Raw genomic sequence first — 18,463 nt, 5'->3', positions numbered from 1 at the left:
TGGTGGATTCAGTAAAGCCATCTATTTACGTTGTGTTCTACGACAAATACAGTTCAGCTTCAAATCTCTTTTTAACGAAACATGATTTTATAATACAATTTGGATACATTTTTGTTATTGTAATACATGTAAACCTTGTATAAAACGGTTAGTTGGATTCCAAAAAATACCATGTTATACAAAACAAAAACCTTGTACCAAAAGAGGGGTTACGTTCCAAAAATTTAAATTTCATGAATATTTTACATTTACACAATATTGATAAATATTTGTATTAATTTTTCAAAGAAGTAATACTTTTACATACATTTCATTGTCATATAATATTGTCTAGGGTCATAACTACGAAGTGTTTTTTTTGTCAAGATATCCACATCCTGTAATCATTGATCTATCTATACTAACTTCAGATCCTTTTTGTAACAAATCTGTTATTTTCAATTTTTTGTTTTTAGTAAAAAAATATTTTTAAATTTCTTTATGTGATGTTAAGCTCTTGTGAAGTTTTAATTATATTTCTATGTTCAATTCATTTCAAGAATCTTCATTTAAGAAATATGAGCAGACCAGGCTCTTTTCCGATAGAACGTACTTGCTCGAATGAAATGTCAAATGAGGTATGTTTTTTACCAATTTCACCACGTTTATTGGGTTGTTGTATTGTGATTTCACCAATTTTAAATCAGATAATGTTTGTTTTTAGTACCTTTTATTATTTTTTATATTTTATTAGGATTTTGAAACTATTATAAAAGTACCGTGTTCTAAGGGGGATAGTCTCAATTCTCGAACCGTGTTATAGAAGTACCGTACCCGTCAGTGGTAAAACTAGACCCTCCGGGGCCCGTGGCAAATTCTTTAGGGACCCATCGTGATACTCAATGTTTATTTTATTTAGTTTTTTTTTAATAAACTCGATATTTTTCAACGTACTCAATAGCATCACTATACTGGCCAAAACAATTTTTAATGAATTATATTACAAATAAGCAAACCAACTTCGACTAATTCTATTTTTAACTTCCCGTAGGGTGTGTTATTGTAATAGGCCGAAAATCGGAATTGAAATTTTTTACATTTCTCGACGTTTTGAAGGTTTCTGAACATTTTGGCATACCTCAGAAAAAATGGATGTGTGTGTGTGAGTGTGTATGTATGTATGGATACAAATTTCCAGTCACGTTTTCGGGCGCGCGGATCCGAATGGTTCAAAAAACATTCGATTTCTATCGATAGGGAAAAGAGCTGATTAGTTTTTGGCAAAGGCAGGTCCAGCCGTTTCGGAGATACGGAGCAAAGAATGCAGAAAATAGAAATCGACTTTTTGAGAGAACGGAGTATCCGATTTGAATGATCTAAAAAAATTTAATTAGTAATGATTGGGAGAAGTGTTTATCAGTTTTTGGCAAAGGCATAATTGATTTTGGAAAAAAAAATTGTTTCAATTTTTTTTTTTTTAATTATTCAGATTTTATTTTTAATTCTGACTATAGTTCTAATATACTTTAAACAAATAATTTCAACTTTGCAATTCAGTTTATATAATTCTTATAAATATTAGACAATGTTACAATATTTATAATAATCTATTTGAAAACATTCAGTATTCCTCGAACATTTCGTTACGGTACGGGAAGTTCCGGCAACTTGCCTTAAGGCACGATGCCACCCACCCCACTAATTTTATGGTTTTAAATTATAAAATTATAAAGACAAAAAGCAAGTAAAATATTAATTCAGGATGACAGACCATTTTTTTCTTATACTATTTACTTCTAATTTTAAATGTTTAAATTTATGCCGATACTTTTCCATTTGTACTAGAAAAGTTTTCAAATGTCTTGAAAGATTAATGGCTTTAGATTATACGAGTGCTTTAGATGCTCCATAGATAATTTGTAAGATATTACAATGAAAAACAAACAAAAATTGTTTTTCTTCATACTTCTTTTTATGTAAAATAACTTTATTTCTTTCATCTGATTTGTAATCTAATAAAATTGTTTTTGTTGTACTTATTGGACCTCAACAAAACGAACTTCTACAGCAAAAAGAACATCATAATGTTCTGCCCATCTAGCAGGGATCAATAATTTAACATTATGATGCCATTTTTGCTTTAAAAGTTTTTTCTGTTGAGTGCCAAAAAGCTCAGAAAATTGTGTTCAAATATTAATTGTATTATTGTCTTTAGTATCACTTTGGACTTTAAGAAGAATTTAAACTATATATTAAAATATAAAATAAATGTTTCAAGGTACAATATAAAAAAAATATTTTTGAGCCCGCGGTCACTTTGGCCAGGAGCTCCCTTGGGCCGAGGGCCAGTGGCATTTTGCCACTCATGTTGTACGGGTTTACATGTATCGATAAAACCAGGTTTGTCTATTAAACATATTTCAAGAGAAGCTCGTGAAAATCAACTGTCTCAATTTTTTGACAATAGAAACAAAGATTTCTATAAAAGAGGCATAATGATGTTACCTTAAGATTGGCAACAAGTTATTGAACAAAACATCGCATAATTGATCTAAATCGGATCATTCTAACTATGGTAGTTTAAACCTTTAATTTATTGCAAAAATAATGGATTTCTTTTTACTTTACCTAATATTTTGAATAGTTGATCGTATCATATTCATCAGTTCTATTTACAATTACCGCGAGGTTAAATAAAATGCAATTTGTCCGAATTTTCTGTATAAATCAGCTATAAGCACTCATATAACTCTTACACTATAATTATTCTGTTCATTAATTCACTTTCTCTGAGGAATATTTCTAATTGATGCTTTTAATAAGCAAATTTTAAATGAAATTATTTTAGAAAAAATATAGTTCATATTATTTGTTATACATTTACATGAAAGAACCACGTGTATTTGCTTCTTCCGTGCACTACCTACCTGATGTGCTAACAAGCGCCCATGCTTGTATAACAAATTAGCGATCGTCTAGAAAGTTCAAAATATTCAATATACTTTCAAATCTACAAAACTCATGTAGAAACACATTAATATTTTTGTGTAAATTCTAGATATGAATACTTTTTCATGCGTTTAATATTATATATCATCATATAATATATGTCTCCTTAAATGATATATCTCCATAAATATATAATATAAAGAAAATTATAGATATTTAGGTATATAATTATAGATTATATTGTAACCTAGTACTGATGATTACCATTACTTCATTTAGATTTCTGTTGATCTTGAATCTATTCAATCAAATTTTGAAACAACTGAATTTTTTACTCAATTGCAATAAAAATAAGAAGCAAAAAAGTCCCAAATTCATCATTTGTGTTAATTCAGAAAAACTTTAATAACTGTCTTTCTGTATTTTCGTCTTTATATGTCGCAAAATAAAAAATATTGCGAAGATAATTAGATTGATTCGGCATAATGTTAGTATTAAATGCTCAAGAAAAATAATAAATAAATCAAATAACTATCAAGTTTTTAAACATCATAGCGATTCTGCATTTTATATTCTTATTATAATACTAAATGTAATATATTTTATGATAAATATTAAATTATTTTCAGTTAGTCTTTAGTTAAAATACTACTACGTACTGATTCAACATCTGATTTCCAGTTTCTGAGTGATACCTTTTCTACCTCTCAATATCCTCTAATTCAATTGCAAAATTTTGAAAATTCTTACCAGATAATTATAATTATCTACATGAATACTATAGTATTTATATCAGATGATAAATGCTCTCTGACTAGTTTTCTTGTTATTAAAAGACTTGCAACCTTACAAGATTATGTTTTAATTGAAAGATCCCAAAGCTGGAGATATAAAATATTAGATTAAAGAAATTGCAAACTAAATTGCACTAGTAATTGTTAGGAAAAATAAAAAAATTTGTCGGTTCAATGTTCTAAATAATAAAGAATTTAGTTAGTTATTAGTGAAAAAAGATAATGAAATGATTTGCCCGCAGCATGAGAAAGAAAAGATTAGATAGAGATTTAATCTCTATACTAGTAAAAAAAAATTACCAAAAATAGAAAGTCATATATAAAGTCAGGAAATATTTGAAAAGAATGCCAAAATTGCTTTCTTCAAAGTGCTAATTGTAGAGAATTTTATGCTTGATTAAATTTTATATTTTTATACTTATAACTTAGCTAGTAAATTTAATATATATATATTTCTTCTGACTATTATAGTCTATTCAATCGAATGCTCTTTCATTGGGCTCTGACAAAGCATGTCTCAATTCCATTGTTTGCTGACGATTGAATCTGGAAGACATGGATATCAGTTTATTTGGAATGCAGAACGCGTAGTAGATACTTGGCTCGTCCGGTGCCGGTGGCAGTATTCTTCTTCGCGATACCAAAATCGCATTCAAAAAACATAAAATTTTTATTTTTTCTATTTTTATATGAGAAAAACATCGTAACCGATATAAGAAAAATATTTTGAAACGGATAAGTGAATATATGAAAGTACAACGAAGCATATCATAATCATCAAACAGTAATTTATATTTATAATATAAAAATGCATCGCAAAATGTGTTGGTAAGCGCGCGCGTTACTTAAGAACCATGCTTGGATTCCAACAAACATTTTAGAAAAAGAATTGACCAAATTGGTCCAACCATTATTGAGTTATGCGCATAACTCAATAATGCCTGGACCAATTTGCCAATTCTTTTTTTAAAATGTTTGTTGGAATCCAAGGATGGTTCTTACGGCGAGAAAAAATCGAATAATCGCCGCGGAAAACTCTAGAAACAGCCCTTTTCCTTTTCACATACAAACGTTAGTATTTTCATATTTTTGCCATCGGATACGGAATATTTACTCAAGTCAATGGAGCGTTTTGGGTCTGAATTTTTTTACTGTGCTCCAATTCGTATGAAATTTTGAAATTAGGTTTATCTAACTCTCAAGTTTAAATAATTTAGACTCCTTTGCCATTTCTCGGGGGGATGACATACTTCTCAGTAGTGTAATTTCTTTTTTTTTCAAAATAACGTCGGATATCGATAAAAGAACTAATTATAAAAAAGCAAATACTCACAAATTTAAATTATCTAAAAAGTCGTAAATTAATTAATTTATACCTGTCTTCTTCAATATTTTAATATAATCCAGGAAAGCATAATTAATATTTCCATTCCTCAGAATCTTTTCGAAGGAATTTAAACATCTAAGCGCTAATAGTCAGTCTTAAGTTATTCAATAGTATAATCTCTCAATGCTAATTACCGAAGACTATTTATTTATCCACAACATAGAACCACTAATTACTAGATAATTGGTATAAGCATGTTGTCTTAAGAAAATCTGTTGTGCGATAACAAACATATCGAAGGTGGACTAATGAGTATTCTATCTATTTGAAATAAAAGAAAAAAACAAAATATTTTGTTACGAATGATTATCTACATTTATTTCGGCTAGGTGAACTATAAATAATATAGTGTAATTTAAATTATTTAAATTCAGGATTAAAGAATATACATTCACAAGTTGTTTCAGAAACACTCAGATTAATTAGATTTGAACAAATATAAATGTAATGATATATATTAATATTAAATTCTGTAATTAAAAAAACATATCACTGTGATCAAAAATAATTTAAATTATATAAATGAAAAAAAAAACATGATATTTATATGTTTATATTTTAGTATATTACAGCAGTGCACTGCACCAACCAGTGTCTAATGGTAGACAATATTTTTTATTAAATAATACTTTATAAATTGGATATTGAACTACAAACTATTTTGATAGAATAATTAATTGAGATATTAATTTTTTTATAAAAAAACTATAGTAATAGTTTTATATTATGAAAGGAAGGGTACTTGACGAAAACTCAATCAATTCTCAAGATGCTTCAAAACATTTTGAAGGATCTTGAATATTGATAGAGTTTTTATTAAAGACGATACAGGTGCGGTTGGTTGCAGCAACAAAGTTTGAGAAACAGTAGTTTAAATTATTATAAATTATGTCTTTCTAAACGTGTAAATCATTTAAGTCCTTGCTTGGATAGTTACTAAATGTACAAGCTAAAAGGAGTGACCCACCATGACTAACTTGTTCACAAACAATTAACAAAATTAAGTACAATTATTGCAATTATGATAATATACGTTCGGTATAGTTCTAAATGCTTACACGGAAATAAGGACAAGGCGGAAGATACTATGAATAGTATGATATATAATAAATTATCACTCCATTATAACAATTTTTACATATTCTGTTATTTTCCCAGTAAATTTAAAGTAATATTATAATATCGCTTGCTTCTTATATTCAAGTATTATTCATGTTTGAATCATAATGAACTATTTTTGAAGTAATTATTTTGTTTTTCGAACACTTTTTGCAACCTGACTAAACGCGAAATGCTATTTACACCTGATTGAATTTTTTAAATCTATGCCTGAGACGAGAAAACTTGGACCAATTATAAAATAAAAAACAAAAATTAAGGCGGTTTAATTTCATTTGTAAAGAATATTTCAAATGGTATGGTATTAAAGATAAAATAGTATAGATATCCTACTGACTAAATGATTGAAAAGCAAAGAATAGAAAGATGATACTCAAATAGAATTAGTTCTATTTTATTAATCAGATACTGTTCTCGACATAAAAAATTCTGACCAAATAATCGGCCAACAAAAGTGCGTCATTCGAGCATTGTTTGAAATGAGATGCAGAAATGACAGGGCAACACGTCACGTTTAACAATGCTGAAGACGAAAGAGATGACAGGAAACGTAAGAATACGTGACCGAATTTACTTATACGAAGAACGGTAGCTAACGAAAGAACGAATTCAACAGATTGTGATTTATTTAATTTATATTTTCTTGTATTATTACTTTTTCTGAATCCTGTTTTGTTCAGTTGCCAGAATCTAATATTTGTGCTTTCATATAGTTTCTTTTTTGTTATCTAGTATACCTTAGCACGTCCTGATTCAGAACGTGAACTGGCTAGCAGCTCGATATCAAGCAGTGTGGTATCAAATTTCCATTTGAGTGAGGTGAGGATCTCATATATACTGTCAAGTGAAAATGACCTATCGTGCCAAAAATCAAATATAGAATGTTGGAATTTACCAAAATAGAATAAAAACCACTATTTCAAATGCTTGTTGCATTTTGTTATAGAAACCTAAAAATTTGGAGAATATGAATTAATAGTCAAGGAAAGTCATGGAAGGAAATTATTATTATTATTATCATAAGAATATAACGAAGATAAGCGTGTAAACTTAAATATGTAACATTTGGAATAAAAATATAAAAAAACTCTTTTATTATAACTTTTAGTTCAGGCTAGAAGCTTTTAGTTAAGCATTAAAACTTTGACCAGCAAGTTATGGCTAGAAGCTTTTAGTTAAGGTTTAGAGCTTTGATCAGCAATTTGATGATTTTATTCAATATTTTTAATTGAAATCTGGTACCATTAGTGCTTGATATCAAACTGTCTAAGACGGAAATAATATATGGAACCTGTGGTTGCACGACCACATAAACAATAATTAAGTAAAATTAAATTAAGTAGTAGAAATAATAATTTTCTATTATAAACACATTTAAATTTGAGATTTTCGGAAAAGTAATTTGAAAAATCGAAATTTGAAAACTTCTGAGGGCTATAAAAAGTTAAATCCTTGGCTTTAATGCATGACTTAGTACTTTATGAAATTTCTTATTATCAAGGGTACGAACACGTAATAGCAGTTTATTCATAAATTGTATACCCCTACCGCAGATAGTATTAAATGAACCGGGTAGTAAACTTAATAGATATATTTCTATAAGAGTCTATTCAATCGAATACTCTTTCATTGGACTCTAACAAAGCATATATCTCAATTCCATTGTTTGCTGACGATTAATTTTTTAATAGGAAAGAATTTTTATTAGGAAATTAACTTGGCTTTTCACTAATAAGTTATGACTAGGAGCTTTCAGTTAAGCATTGAAGCTTCAACCAGCAAGTTATGACTAGAAGCTTTTGGTTAAGCTTTAGAACTTTGACCAGCAAGTTGATCCTAGTTGTTCAATATTCTCAATTGAAAACTGGTATCATTAATGTTTGATATCAAGCTGCCCGAGACGGGAATAGTATCTGGAACCTGTGGTTGCACGACCACACAAACAATAATTAAGTAAAATTAAATCAGTTAGTAGTCATAATCATTTTTTATTATATACACATTTATATTTTAGATGAACAGAATAATCAAAGCTTTGAAATGAAATTAAACTATGCATAAACTATAAAAAGAAAATTGATTATCCTAATTGCTCTTGCAACCTTCTCAATATTTTCAAATAAAAATTTATATGATTACTGCTTGATATCAAGCAGTTCAAGATAAAAATAGAATCTGCAATTTGTGGTTGCAAAACCAAAGTTTTTAGGCAAACAATAATCGAGTAAAGTGAAATTGCAATCTATAGCTGGTAGAAATAAGCTATGTTTATTATAAACACATTTAAATTTTAGATAAACTAAAAAATCAAAGCTTCGTAATAAAACTTATTTTGTGTTTATATTACGAGGAAGAGTATTCCTCGAAAGCGTAGGAAAGATACTGAACTAAGAAACGATAAAAACAGCACATATCCCATCTTTATTAAATATTCATATCGTTAATAATAAAGCAACATCAGATTAGGAATTCTTTTCAATATATGAATGTATTGTTTCCTTATATGTCCGACTATCATAATATTATATTATATCCTGCCAGGCTAGGTGGCAACACACGTGACTTCCGCTCTAACGGAAGGTTTATTGTTCTCAGGCTTTTGATGACGGTCTTTGTGTGACAAAATTTTGGTGATTTTAAGGTTTGAATTAAACAGATTCGTACGATAAATATGAAAATCCTTGAGATTTTTAATTTTGAGATAGCCCATGGTAAAAGATTTGATCTTGTAACCACAAGTTACAGATGCTATTAATGTAAGATTCTATCAAGAATATTTCAAAATATTTAATAATAATAATAATTAATTTAATAATAATATTATATTTATTCTCTGCTTATAATTTACAAATTTTATATCTACCTATGTTTTAGAATATCACCAATTTCATTTGGAAAGAATTTGAAACTGAATCACATACAGAATCCCTCAAAAACTGCATATGTAATAAAGTTCTCGGAACAAATCTTTATTATACGCGTTGTCACTTATTCAACCTGAAGAATTTCAAAAATATTTTCGATGGAAACAATGGAAACATGTACAATACATGTATTATCATGCGTTAAGTGAACAATTGCGTGTAAAACTAACTCAATGACGCGTTTCGGAATATCTACTAAAATTAAAATCAACAATAACTTGAATTTCCGCCATGAAAATAAATATAAAATGATTAATAAATTCCGAAGGCATTAAAATGAAATAATTAATATTATTTATATGGTACCTGCTGGTGCAATATGCAATAGAGAACACGTAGTTATATTCGAAATTGTTTTACAAGAATAATAACATCTTCATTTATTACCGATATGCAAAGTGACATAAGAATGAGTCATTGAACAAAGAAGTAAAGGCAGGATGAATGCAACTGAGGTTTCCCAATCATTTTTAAGAAGCAAAATTTTACAAAGAAATATAGCTATTTTCCATATCAACTATTGGCGTAATTCTTATTATTATTATTTATCTTATTATTATTTTTGAACAGCAATCAGAACTTAAGACTCTTATAAGCTCTTGGGCTGATAGACGGTTCTACAGATGACGACCCAAACAGTTGTCCCATCTCTGTGAAAAAATTATTACAATTTCTGTAATAGAGCGAATATTTATTGATGCAGCAATAAATCCGAATCAGGATTATTTTGACTTGGAACCATATTGCTATCTCCAAGTGAAAACTGCTGTCACTGCTGCTTGACAACAGGCTGCTCGAAGTGTGATGGAAACCAGGACCTCTTATTCTGGAATTTGTAATGATTTTTGACCATATTTTACTGATAAATCTATTGAGAAACACGAATGGCCAAGACAACAGAAAAACGAATGGTCCGTCACACAAAATAACCGATCATCGTCATATGAATTTAAAACAGCAAGACAACACAGGAGAGTCAATGACACAATGCAGGGCACGTCTTTCTTCATATACCACACGAATGTAAACGTTTCTTGAAAAGGCAGAAATACCTATGTAAAAAATATATAATTTTCAAATACTTGAACTGTAATTAATAACACTTGGCAACAATTTTCTGAAACGAACATTTAAGATATAAAAAATATCTATCTATCAGCGTAGTGTAAATTTCAATATAGTAAAATAATTGATGACATAGAGAGTCAAAAAACTCAAATCCATCTATTTATTGAAAATAGAGCAAGGAGGTGTAATATCACACGAGCACACTTTATATTGTTAATCCTCTTAACATTTCTAGTTTTTACATATTAGGTTCATATAACTATTAGTATTTCAAAGTCTTCATAATTTGCAGTAGAGGGGATATTTGAGGCAAAATCTCACGACATTATGAATGATGCGTCTTATCCATTTGTATTTTTCCATCTTCTAATAAATTTCAATATCTCATATTTTAGTAAAATATCCCTTTTTTAAAAAAAATCTATAACTAATCTCTATATTAATAACACAAGATGGAAAAAAAATCACAATGAAAGCTGAGTTTGGGAAATAAAATAGAAAATAATTTTCTTCATTTGCACTAATATTTTAACAAACTAATCACTAGATAAAATACATCATAACATCAATCAAATATTTTTTCATAATTTTAAATATCCTGTTACAAAGTAGGATTAGTAGGACTATTAGGAGTACCATTTTAGTTTAGGGCATTTTCTATACATGAGTGTAGGAAACAATGTGAGAAAATTCACACAGCATTTCTATTCATATTTTTAAAATAAACTTCTATACATAACTTGTTAAATACAAAAAGAACGATACAAAAAATAGATGAAAACTATTTCCAAACAAAGATAAATTTAATTGACTACTTTAGGCTAACATATTTCGACCAAAGCTTAATTTGCAGTAGCTGACTCAGTATTTTGTTACCCAAGGAAAACTTGCCCAAGGAAAACTTGCATCAAATTCAGGTCATTTTGATCACCGGAAGAACATTTCGTACGTCGGTCATATTTAGGTCACTAAAAAATTGACTCTCTAAGTAGAACCTTTTCTTGTATGGCCGCATTTGGCTTTCATTATTTGACCATAGAAACAAATATCAGTTAAGTCAACAGAACGCATCTCTCACCGACAGTTCTGTTAAGGGGGTCTTCCTATGTGATGAGTTGAAAAAATTGAATTTTTTTTTATTTCATATTTCAGTAGATTATACCTTTAAAAATAACATATTAAAATTTCAAATCGATATCTCAAATAGTTTTTGAGTTACAGTCATTTAAAAAGTATACATATAGTATATAGTACAACGATCATTTTATCTTTAAACGCGTTTTTCTCAAAACTGGTTTTTCAAACTTGTCTCCATTGTATCTCAGAAACGGCTAGACCGAATTACTTGAAATTTACAGGGCACATTCAATATATTTAAACGCATGGAATGACCTATTATCAATCAAAATTTCAAAACTTCGATTTTTTATAGCAAAAAAACTAAAAAAAAAAAACGCCTAATTTGCAACTTTTATTTCAAATGTCTATAAAACATCCAATTTTTTTTGTATTCATTTGATTCTAGATCATTCCGTGCTTTTAAGCCTACAAATTAAAACGCCGTTTATTTTTTTTTGGTCAGATAAGCCGATCAGCCGGAATCGTGGAGACAGTGGGAGCTCTTTTTTTTGAGGGGGGGGTGTTTAGAGCGCTGTAACTCTAGTTGGACTAAATTTTTTTAGCTGAAATTTTATATTTATACTGTCCAAATATGTATTAATAAATGATAAAAAACTTGAAGCTCTAACTATTTACTGGTCGTAGAAAAAAAATTCTAAAATATCCCTAAAAAACAGGCCTTCACATAGGAAGACCCCCTTAAGAAGACTCCGACGAACCATAATGTTATTTTAATAAATGCGAAGAGCACATTTAACAAAATTAAAAAAAAAGATGTATTTATAAAGAAGTTCCCATAATATCCCTGGTAAATGTGTACATAATTTACGTAATTCAATTAGGAATTGTAAATAGAAAAATATTCTGGACCTATAGTCCTCAAATAGTATTCGTGAGATCAATTAATGAATAACAACGTTAGATTTTCCTAAGAAATAAATAATCTTTCAGTTCTTTTCAGATTTGATAACTTAAAAAATATGAGGCTATAATTAATGTCAATGATAATTCCTCAAATTATAATTTCAACCAAAAGTGACAAATCGACAAAAAATCACTAAATATCTCGTAGGATAGAGGGGATCTAGTAATATAACCCATTATTTATTTTTTACATAAATTTGAAAAAAAAATCCAACATTTTTTAAAAATATTCCAAAAACTTTACGATTTTTTTCAGGAACTATAAATACGCGTGATATTTGGCGTGGGAGGGTAATAGTAATTTGTTAATTTTAAATATCACCAAAAGAGAAAGAGGGGTCCAAAAATCTTATAAATTGATCACGTGATTAATGAACGAGTAATTAAATATCATGTGTATTTTATAGATGTTAAACAAATTTATTTTATACTTAAATTGGTATATTTATGCTATTTTTCATTTTTCTGGAATAATCTAAAACATTGAGTCATATCAGAGAGAGGAATATGTTAGCATTTGCAAATTGGCCGATAAGTGAGTGTCGTTTATGTATATTGACGTTTGTTTTAAAACACCTGTCCAAGTGTGATTGCCTGTTTGTTTTATTTTTTGTGTGAATAACAAGTACATTTCTTGATGCATCATATTTAGTAATGTAATATTCGAACAAAAGTTCGCAAATATACTTTCCAAACGATAATTAACGTAATATTTATTTTAATATCATAAAACTATTTCTACAATTTTATCAATACACTATCATATTTTTGCATTGATAACACATTAGATCGATTTTTTCAATGTTTAACAGAGAGATTACGAAACGGGCTGCTTCCAAGCCGCAATTACGGCCGAGCTTTCGTTTTATCTTGTAGCCACTGACTCCACCGCAAATGAATTATTTTTTATGCGGTTTTACGGGTGAGTAAGCGAGAATTAACGTAAGATTCGGGAATAACTTATGAAAAGTATTTGTCTTGTATAAATTTATCAAATAAAGTTTAATATATTACTGCATTTAACAAAGAAATGCAGGGTAATTAATGGTAAACGATGCAGAGGATTATGTGATGTTTGTTATAGACCATTTGACTAATGCTCTTATGATTGTATTAAATACACAATAACTCAATAAGTATGGTTTATTAATAAATGGTAGTCAGAAGGCAGGTTCATGGCGTGAGAGTCACTATAAATCAATGATTTCCTTACACTTCCTGATCTATCAGGAATTTCCATTACCACTATTCCTCTCATCATTTTTTACATATTTTTTATATATTTTTTACAAACTTTTTCAAATGGTTTATTATACACTTATAAAAGTTTTGTTTAGCTTTATATATTATATAGTTCAGCATTTAGATAAATAAATATATAAACATGCAAAGAAAAGATATTTGCAATATACGAATAAAAAAAGAGTGTTAAATAAATATTGTTTTAAATAGATAGACTTCCAAAAAACTTAAAATAACAAATAAAAATATTGCACCTATCATATTATTTATTAACTTCCCTGAAATCGTAATACAATTTACCTCAACTAATGAAATATATTAATAACAATTATTAACTTATTGCTTTAAAACAATTATTAACTTCATCACGTGTTTTTTAAAAAAAGATCTAAATTTTATAGAAAATGTTAATTTTTATTATATAATAGAAGTAAAAACCATAAGCCTTCTAATGGTTCAAAGATATATTGTTATATTCCTAGGTATTTAATTTTTGGTTAACACATAGAAACAAAAACATGTTCACTTCAGTTTATCAAATTTCAGTTCAAATCATTGTTGCTAAATAGCAGTCTCTCATTTGAAACTTTATAGCATAAATTTCCACATCTACAGTTTGATATCAAGTAGTAACGATATCCGTTTTGATCTAACAATTAGTACTTGAATATATAGATCTACTAAGGGGGCGTCCATTAATCACGTGAGCGAGTTTTGAAGGATTTTTAGAACCCCCTCCCTCTTCGTGATACATGGTGATAATCAAAATTACCCTCCTCACTCTACCAAACATCACGTGTATTTTTAGGTACGTGAAAAAACTCTAAAATTTTAGAATTTTTGTGAAAATGTTTGAACTTTTTTAAAAAAATTAGTTAAAAAATAAATACACGTGATATCTTACTATACCACTCCCTCCCCCACGTGATATTTCGTGATTTTTTGTCAAACTCCCCCTCCCCCTATAAAACCTCACGTGATTAATGGACGCCCCCTAATTAGTAACTTCAAGTGAAAATAGATCTTATTTCTGCAACTAATTAGAATTAAATATATCACAATTAGAACGGAAAACCATTGGGTTGTCTGTTATAATGGGAGTCATAAAATATAACTTAATCACAACAACTTTTAGAACACCTAGTTTAATATCATACAAATTTAAATGTATGTTTTATGTAGGTACCTACAAAATTTTATCCCTCTATTCTACCAAAACATTATTATTCAATATTCTACAACCCTGTTAGATAAAATCTTCACAATCAAAAATAAAATCTATGAAACCACCCCCGCGCATCATCACGTGGGTGCTTAAAAAAGTAACCACGTCTTGCACGTGCGTCGGAAACTTCATCATCAAACCATTACATGTCTGCACAACAAATGGGTGGGGCTTCGAAAAAATTAAAGAAGCAGAATAACTTCTGATTGGTTCGACTTTGAAATTCACGCCGCAAAGCAGCCCAGAATTAAAAAACGCAATAAAGAAACACCTGTGTGAAGCGACTGGCCAGTCGTTACCTGCACTCCGAACAATACAGTTCAGTATTCAGCAGTGATAAAGAATAAAGTGGCCGAGATCAAACAATTGGAAATAGTGCACAAGTTGTGGGTGTTAATTTGGTGGTTTTATACTTAAATGTTATAGATCAATTGAACTGTTGGTTTCAAGTGCATTGATTCTCGAAGTACGAGGGCGTATCATAAAAAGTGGTGTACCTTCAATTTTTTTCTTATAAACACAAAATTTATATTTCCTAAGAAAGAATTTTGAGAAAGAATCTGGACAACCTGAAACTTCCTTGTCTTCAATGAAGCACAGAGAAAAATCTATCCTAGTAGTAAACTTTGAGAAAGGATCTAGACAACCTGGAACTATCTGAGAGAAGGATCAATTTCCATTATCGCTACTGCAGTATAAATTTCTCAAACTAGTGAATTTTGAGAAACCATCTAGACAAGCTGAACTTCTATTTCAACGATTTTTAGTTGAATTTATAGTTTGAGTTAAATTTTAGTGGTCGAGAAGGCAAGATGTCGGCATAGCTGAATGTATTTTTGAACCGGCTGTGTCACATCCTTCCACCTTAAATCACTAATTTTGCGACAGTATGAAGAAGATCAATTAAAAAGTTATTAAAAATAAGTGTTATTTCAGAATATATTCACAGTAACTGCAAATAATAGTAATACAAAATACAAATAATTTAGCATAATTAAAACATGAAAATCTGTTATAGAAAATATTGAAATTGTTATAAGTAGTTATTTTACATTGATGTATTCGAATATTGGTTAGAATTCCTAACGATGCAATCTGTAAAGTTATTTCAATATTTATGAATCATGGATTTAACAATTGCGTGAGGCATATGAGTTACCTTTATGAAAAATTAAGCTTTGGACTTTACATCTATCGAAATTAAATTTTCACAATAGGTATAAACGATTTTCTTCTGAATATTTAATATTTTCATTTCACAATGAAAATATTAGTCATAATTAAAATTCGAAGTAAAAATAATCGATAAGATATTTATAAAACATTTCTAATTTATCGTTCTCCATTAGGCAAGTTCAATACCTAATCAATATTACATTACAATAGTATATACCTAATCAATATTATACATTGCAATCAGTATAGTTTAGCATAATAATATTCAAAGTTGATAAGAATTCCTAATTGTAAGCAAAAACACGCAGGTCTGTTAATGTTCATTTATTTACTCGGCGAAAACCTTGAACAAACAGCGAATTGTGTTCGCAATATGTAACACAAAACATGGATATATGTTATTTTAAATAATATGAAATTATGCGAGGAACCAATTAGTGGCACTTATCACTTCGCTTGAAAAACGGTAGACATATATCAATATCAAAAGTTGGAAAATGACACCAATATTTTATGATAATTTGGTATTTCGAAGCATTTTCGTAAGAATCTTAGATGCAGGTATAAAACATAGATAAAAAAGGTTTATAGAATATTGGATAACAATTATGAAAGCATATATGTTTACTATATAACTACACACAAGTGCATATATAGAAGTAGATAATATTGCTTATTACTTAAATATATGTTCATTGGACTAAATTATAATTATTGCAAGTATATGTATTGTGTGAATTTAATAAATAGGTATATGTTTCATTGTCGATTACCAGAAGTAAGTAAATTGTATAATTTATAAGCAAATTATTTTATTTTTATAAACAAATCAAGATCCTTTGTTTCTATTTCAGCTCCATCGATGGTAGAGAAGGCCCGCAGATAATGCTTTCAATATTCAGAAGGATGTCTTAATGGATGTCCCATAAAAAAATGCTTTAAAATCACAGTATAAAACCTTTCCATCACCGAAGAACGGCCTATTTTGATTATACTACATATTTCTATTTTTTATGAATGAGAAGACATCAATCATGCAACTTACTGAACATGGCAAAACTTGATAAAATACATGAAAAATATATATTAAAGTAAAATTACTAACTTAATCTCACTCCGTGTTAAAGTATAAAAAAATAATACATTTAGATATTTGGCCATCTGATTAGAAATAAATCATCTTGAAAAAATAAATGATGGTTTCTCATTGCAGAAATCTTCCGAAAGCCATGGAAATTCAGCCGATTCAGGAAACTTAAGGGATTCCGATTAGAATCTCTTAGGCGCGCAGCGAAATTTCAAACTTTAATGTTTTTTTATAATTTAAGCGCTAATCGTAGGCCTATAATATTTTAATATGTTTTATGATATAATGTAATGTAATATAATACAATATATAGGTAAGTACTCTGATTCAACCAAGTTCCACGCATAAATTGTAACAAGAGTATACTCTTATGTAGTATTATATGATTAAGATGTGATAGAAAGAAGTATGAAAGTATTTAATTTCAAAAATGAAGAATTGTGCTTGATAAGGTGTTTAAATATCATAGAATTTTACTTTAATGTAGCGGTTTCCAACCTGTGGGGCGCGTGCCCTCGGGATGGGGGGCGCCAGGTTGTCCTAAGGGGACGCGTACATCTGTTTCCAGAATACTATTATAAAAATACCCAACAATATTTTAATGTTATGAAAAAATAAACAAAAATAATTAGTTTTTATGAATATTTTTGTATAACATTGCATATTAATTTGTAGTCTGATAATATCAGTTGAGTATTTATAAAATTAAACAGTTAGACAAAAATTAAGGGGGGGGGGGCGCAACATTTTTTTTATTAGAGCAGGAGGGCGCGTTGCAAAAAAGAAACCGCGCTGCTTTAATGAAATAAATAATGACTATTTTAGTTTTTTATTATTTGTTATAAAATAAGCAAATGATTTCAAAAGTACACTTTTAAAACATCATATATGATCGTGCCGTATTTTTTATTGCTCTAGTATTAAATTTTTAAGATTTTTTCTGAAGAAGAAAACTATCACAATTTATCAGTCCTCAATTTTATTGTCATAGTTACAATCAACGCTTTCGGTAAATAAAATATTTTAAGACAATATTCCGAAAGTTCTCAAAATAGCAATAACATTAAATGTGTTATGTAGCTAGAAAAACATCAAAAAGCTTTATTAAATCAGCATAACTAAGAAGTTTATTTGTATGTATAATTAAATTTGAAATTAGAAATAATGGTATAATCCAGTGGTCAGCTTTGTGTTGCACAATATTTATAAATAATACATAAAAATAGAGTGTACACAATACGATAATAATATGTATTCTAGTTTCAAGATTTAGGTATTAGAATAAATTCTAATTCAAGCAATTTTATAGAACAACATTCACTGCCTAAGGTAGAAACGTATTTCAGAAGTAACCATAAATGTACATAAACATGTATTTGCAAAATAATTGAATTTGATATTGAACTGCAATTCTAGATGATCTAGTACATGGTAATCATCCGTTTTAAAAGTGCCAATTTATAAATTGTG

This window comes from Ctenocephalides felis, unplaced genomic scaffold (genome assembly GCF_003426905.1).
Source record: "Ctenocephalides felis isolate EL2017-DRISC unplaced genomic scaffold, ASM342690v1 CF-g0.4_SCAFFOLD_00845, whole genome shotgun sequence".
NCBI classification, from domain to species: Eukaryota; Metazoa; Arthropoda; class Insecta; order Siphonaptera; family Pulicidae; genus Ctenocephalides; species Ctenocephalides felis.
The sequence above is the reverse complement of the archived record's forward strand: the minus strand, read 5'-3'. Positions refer to the sequence as shown.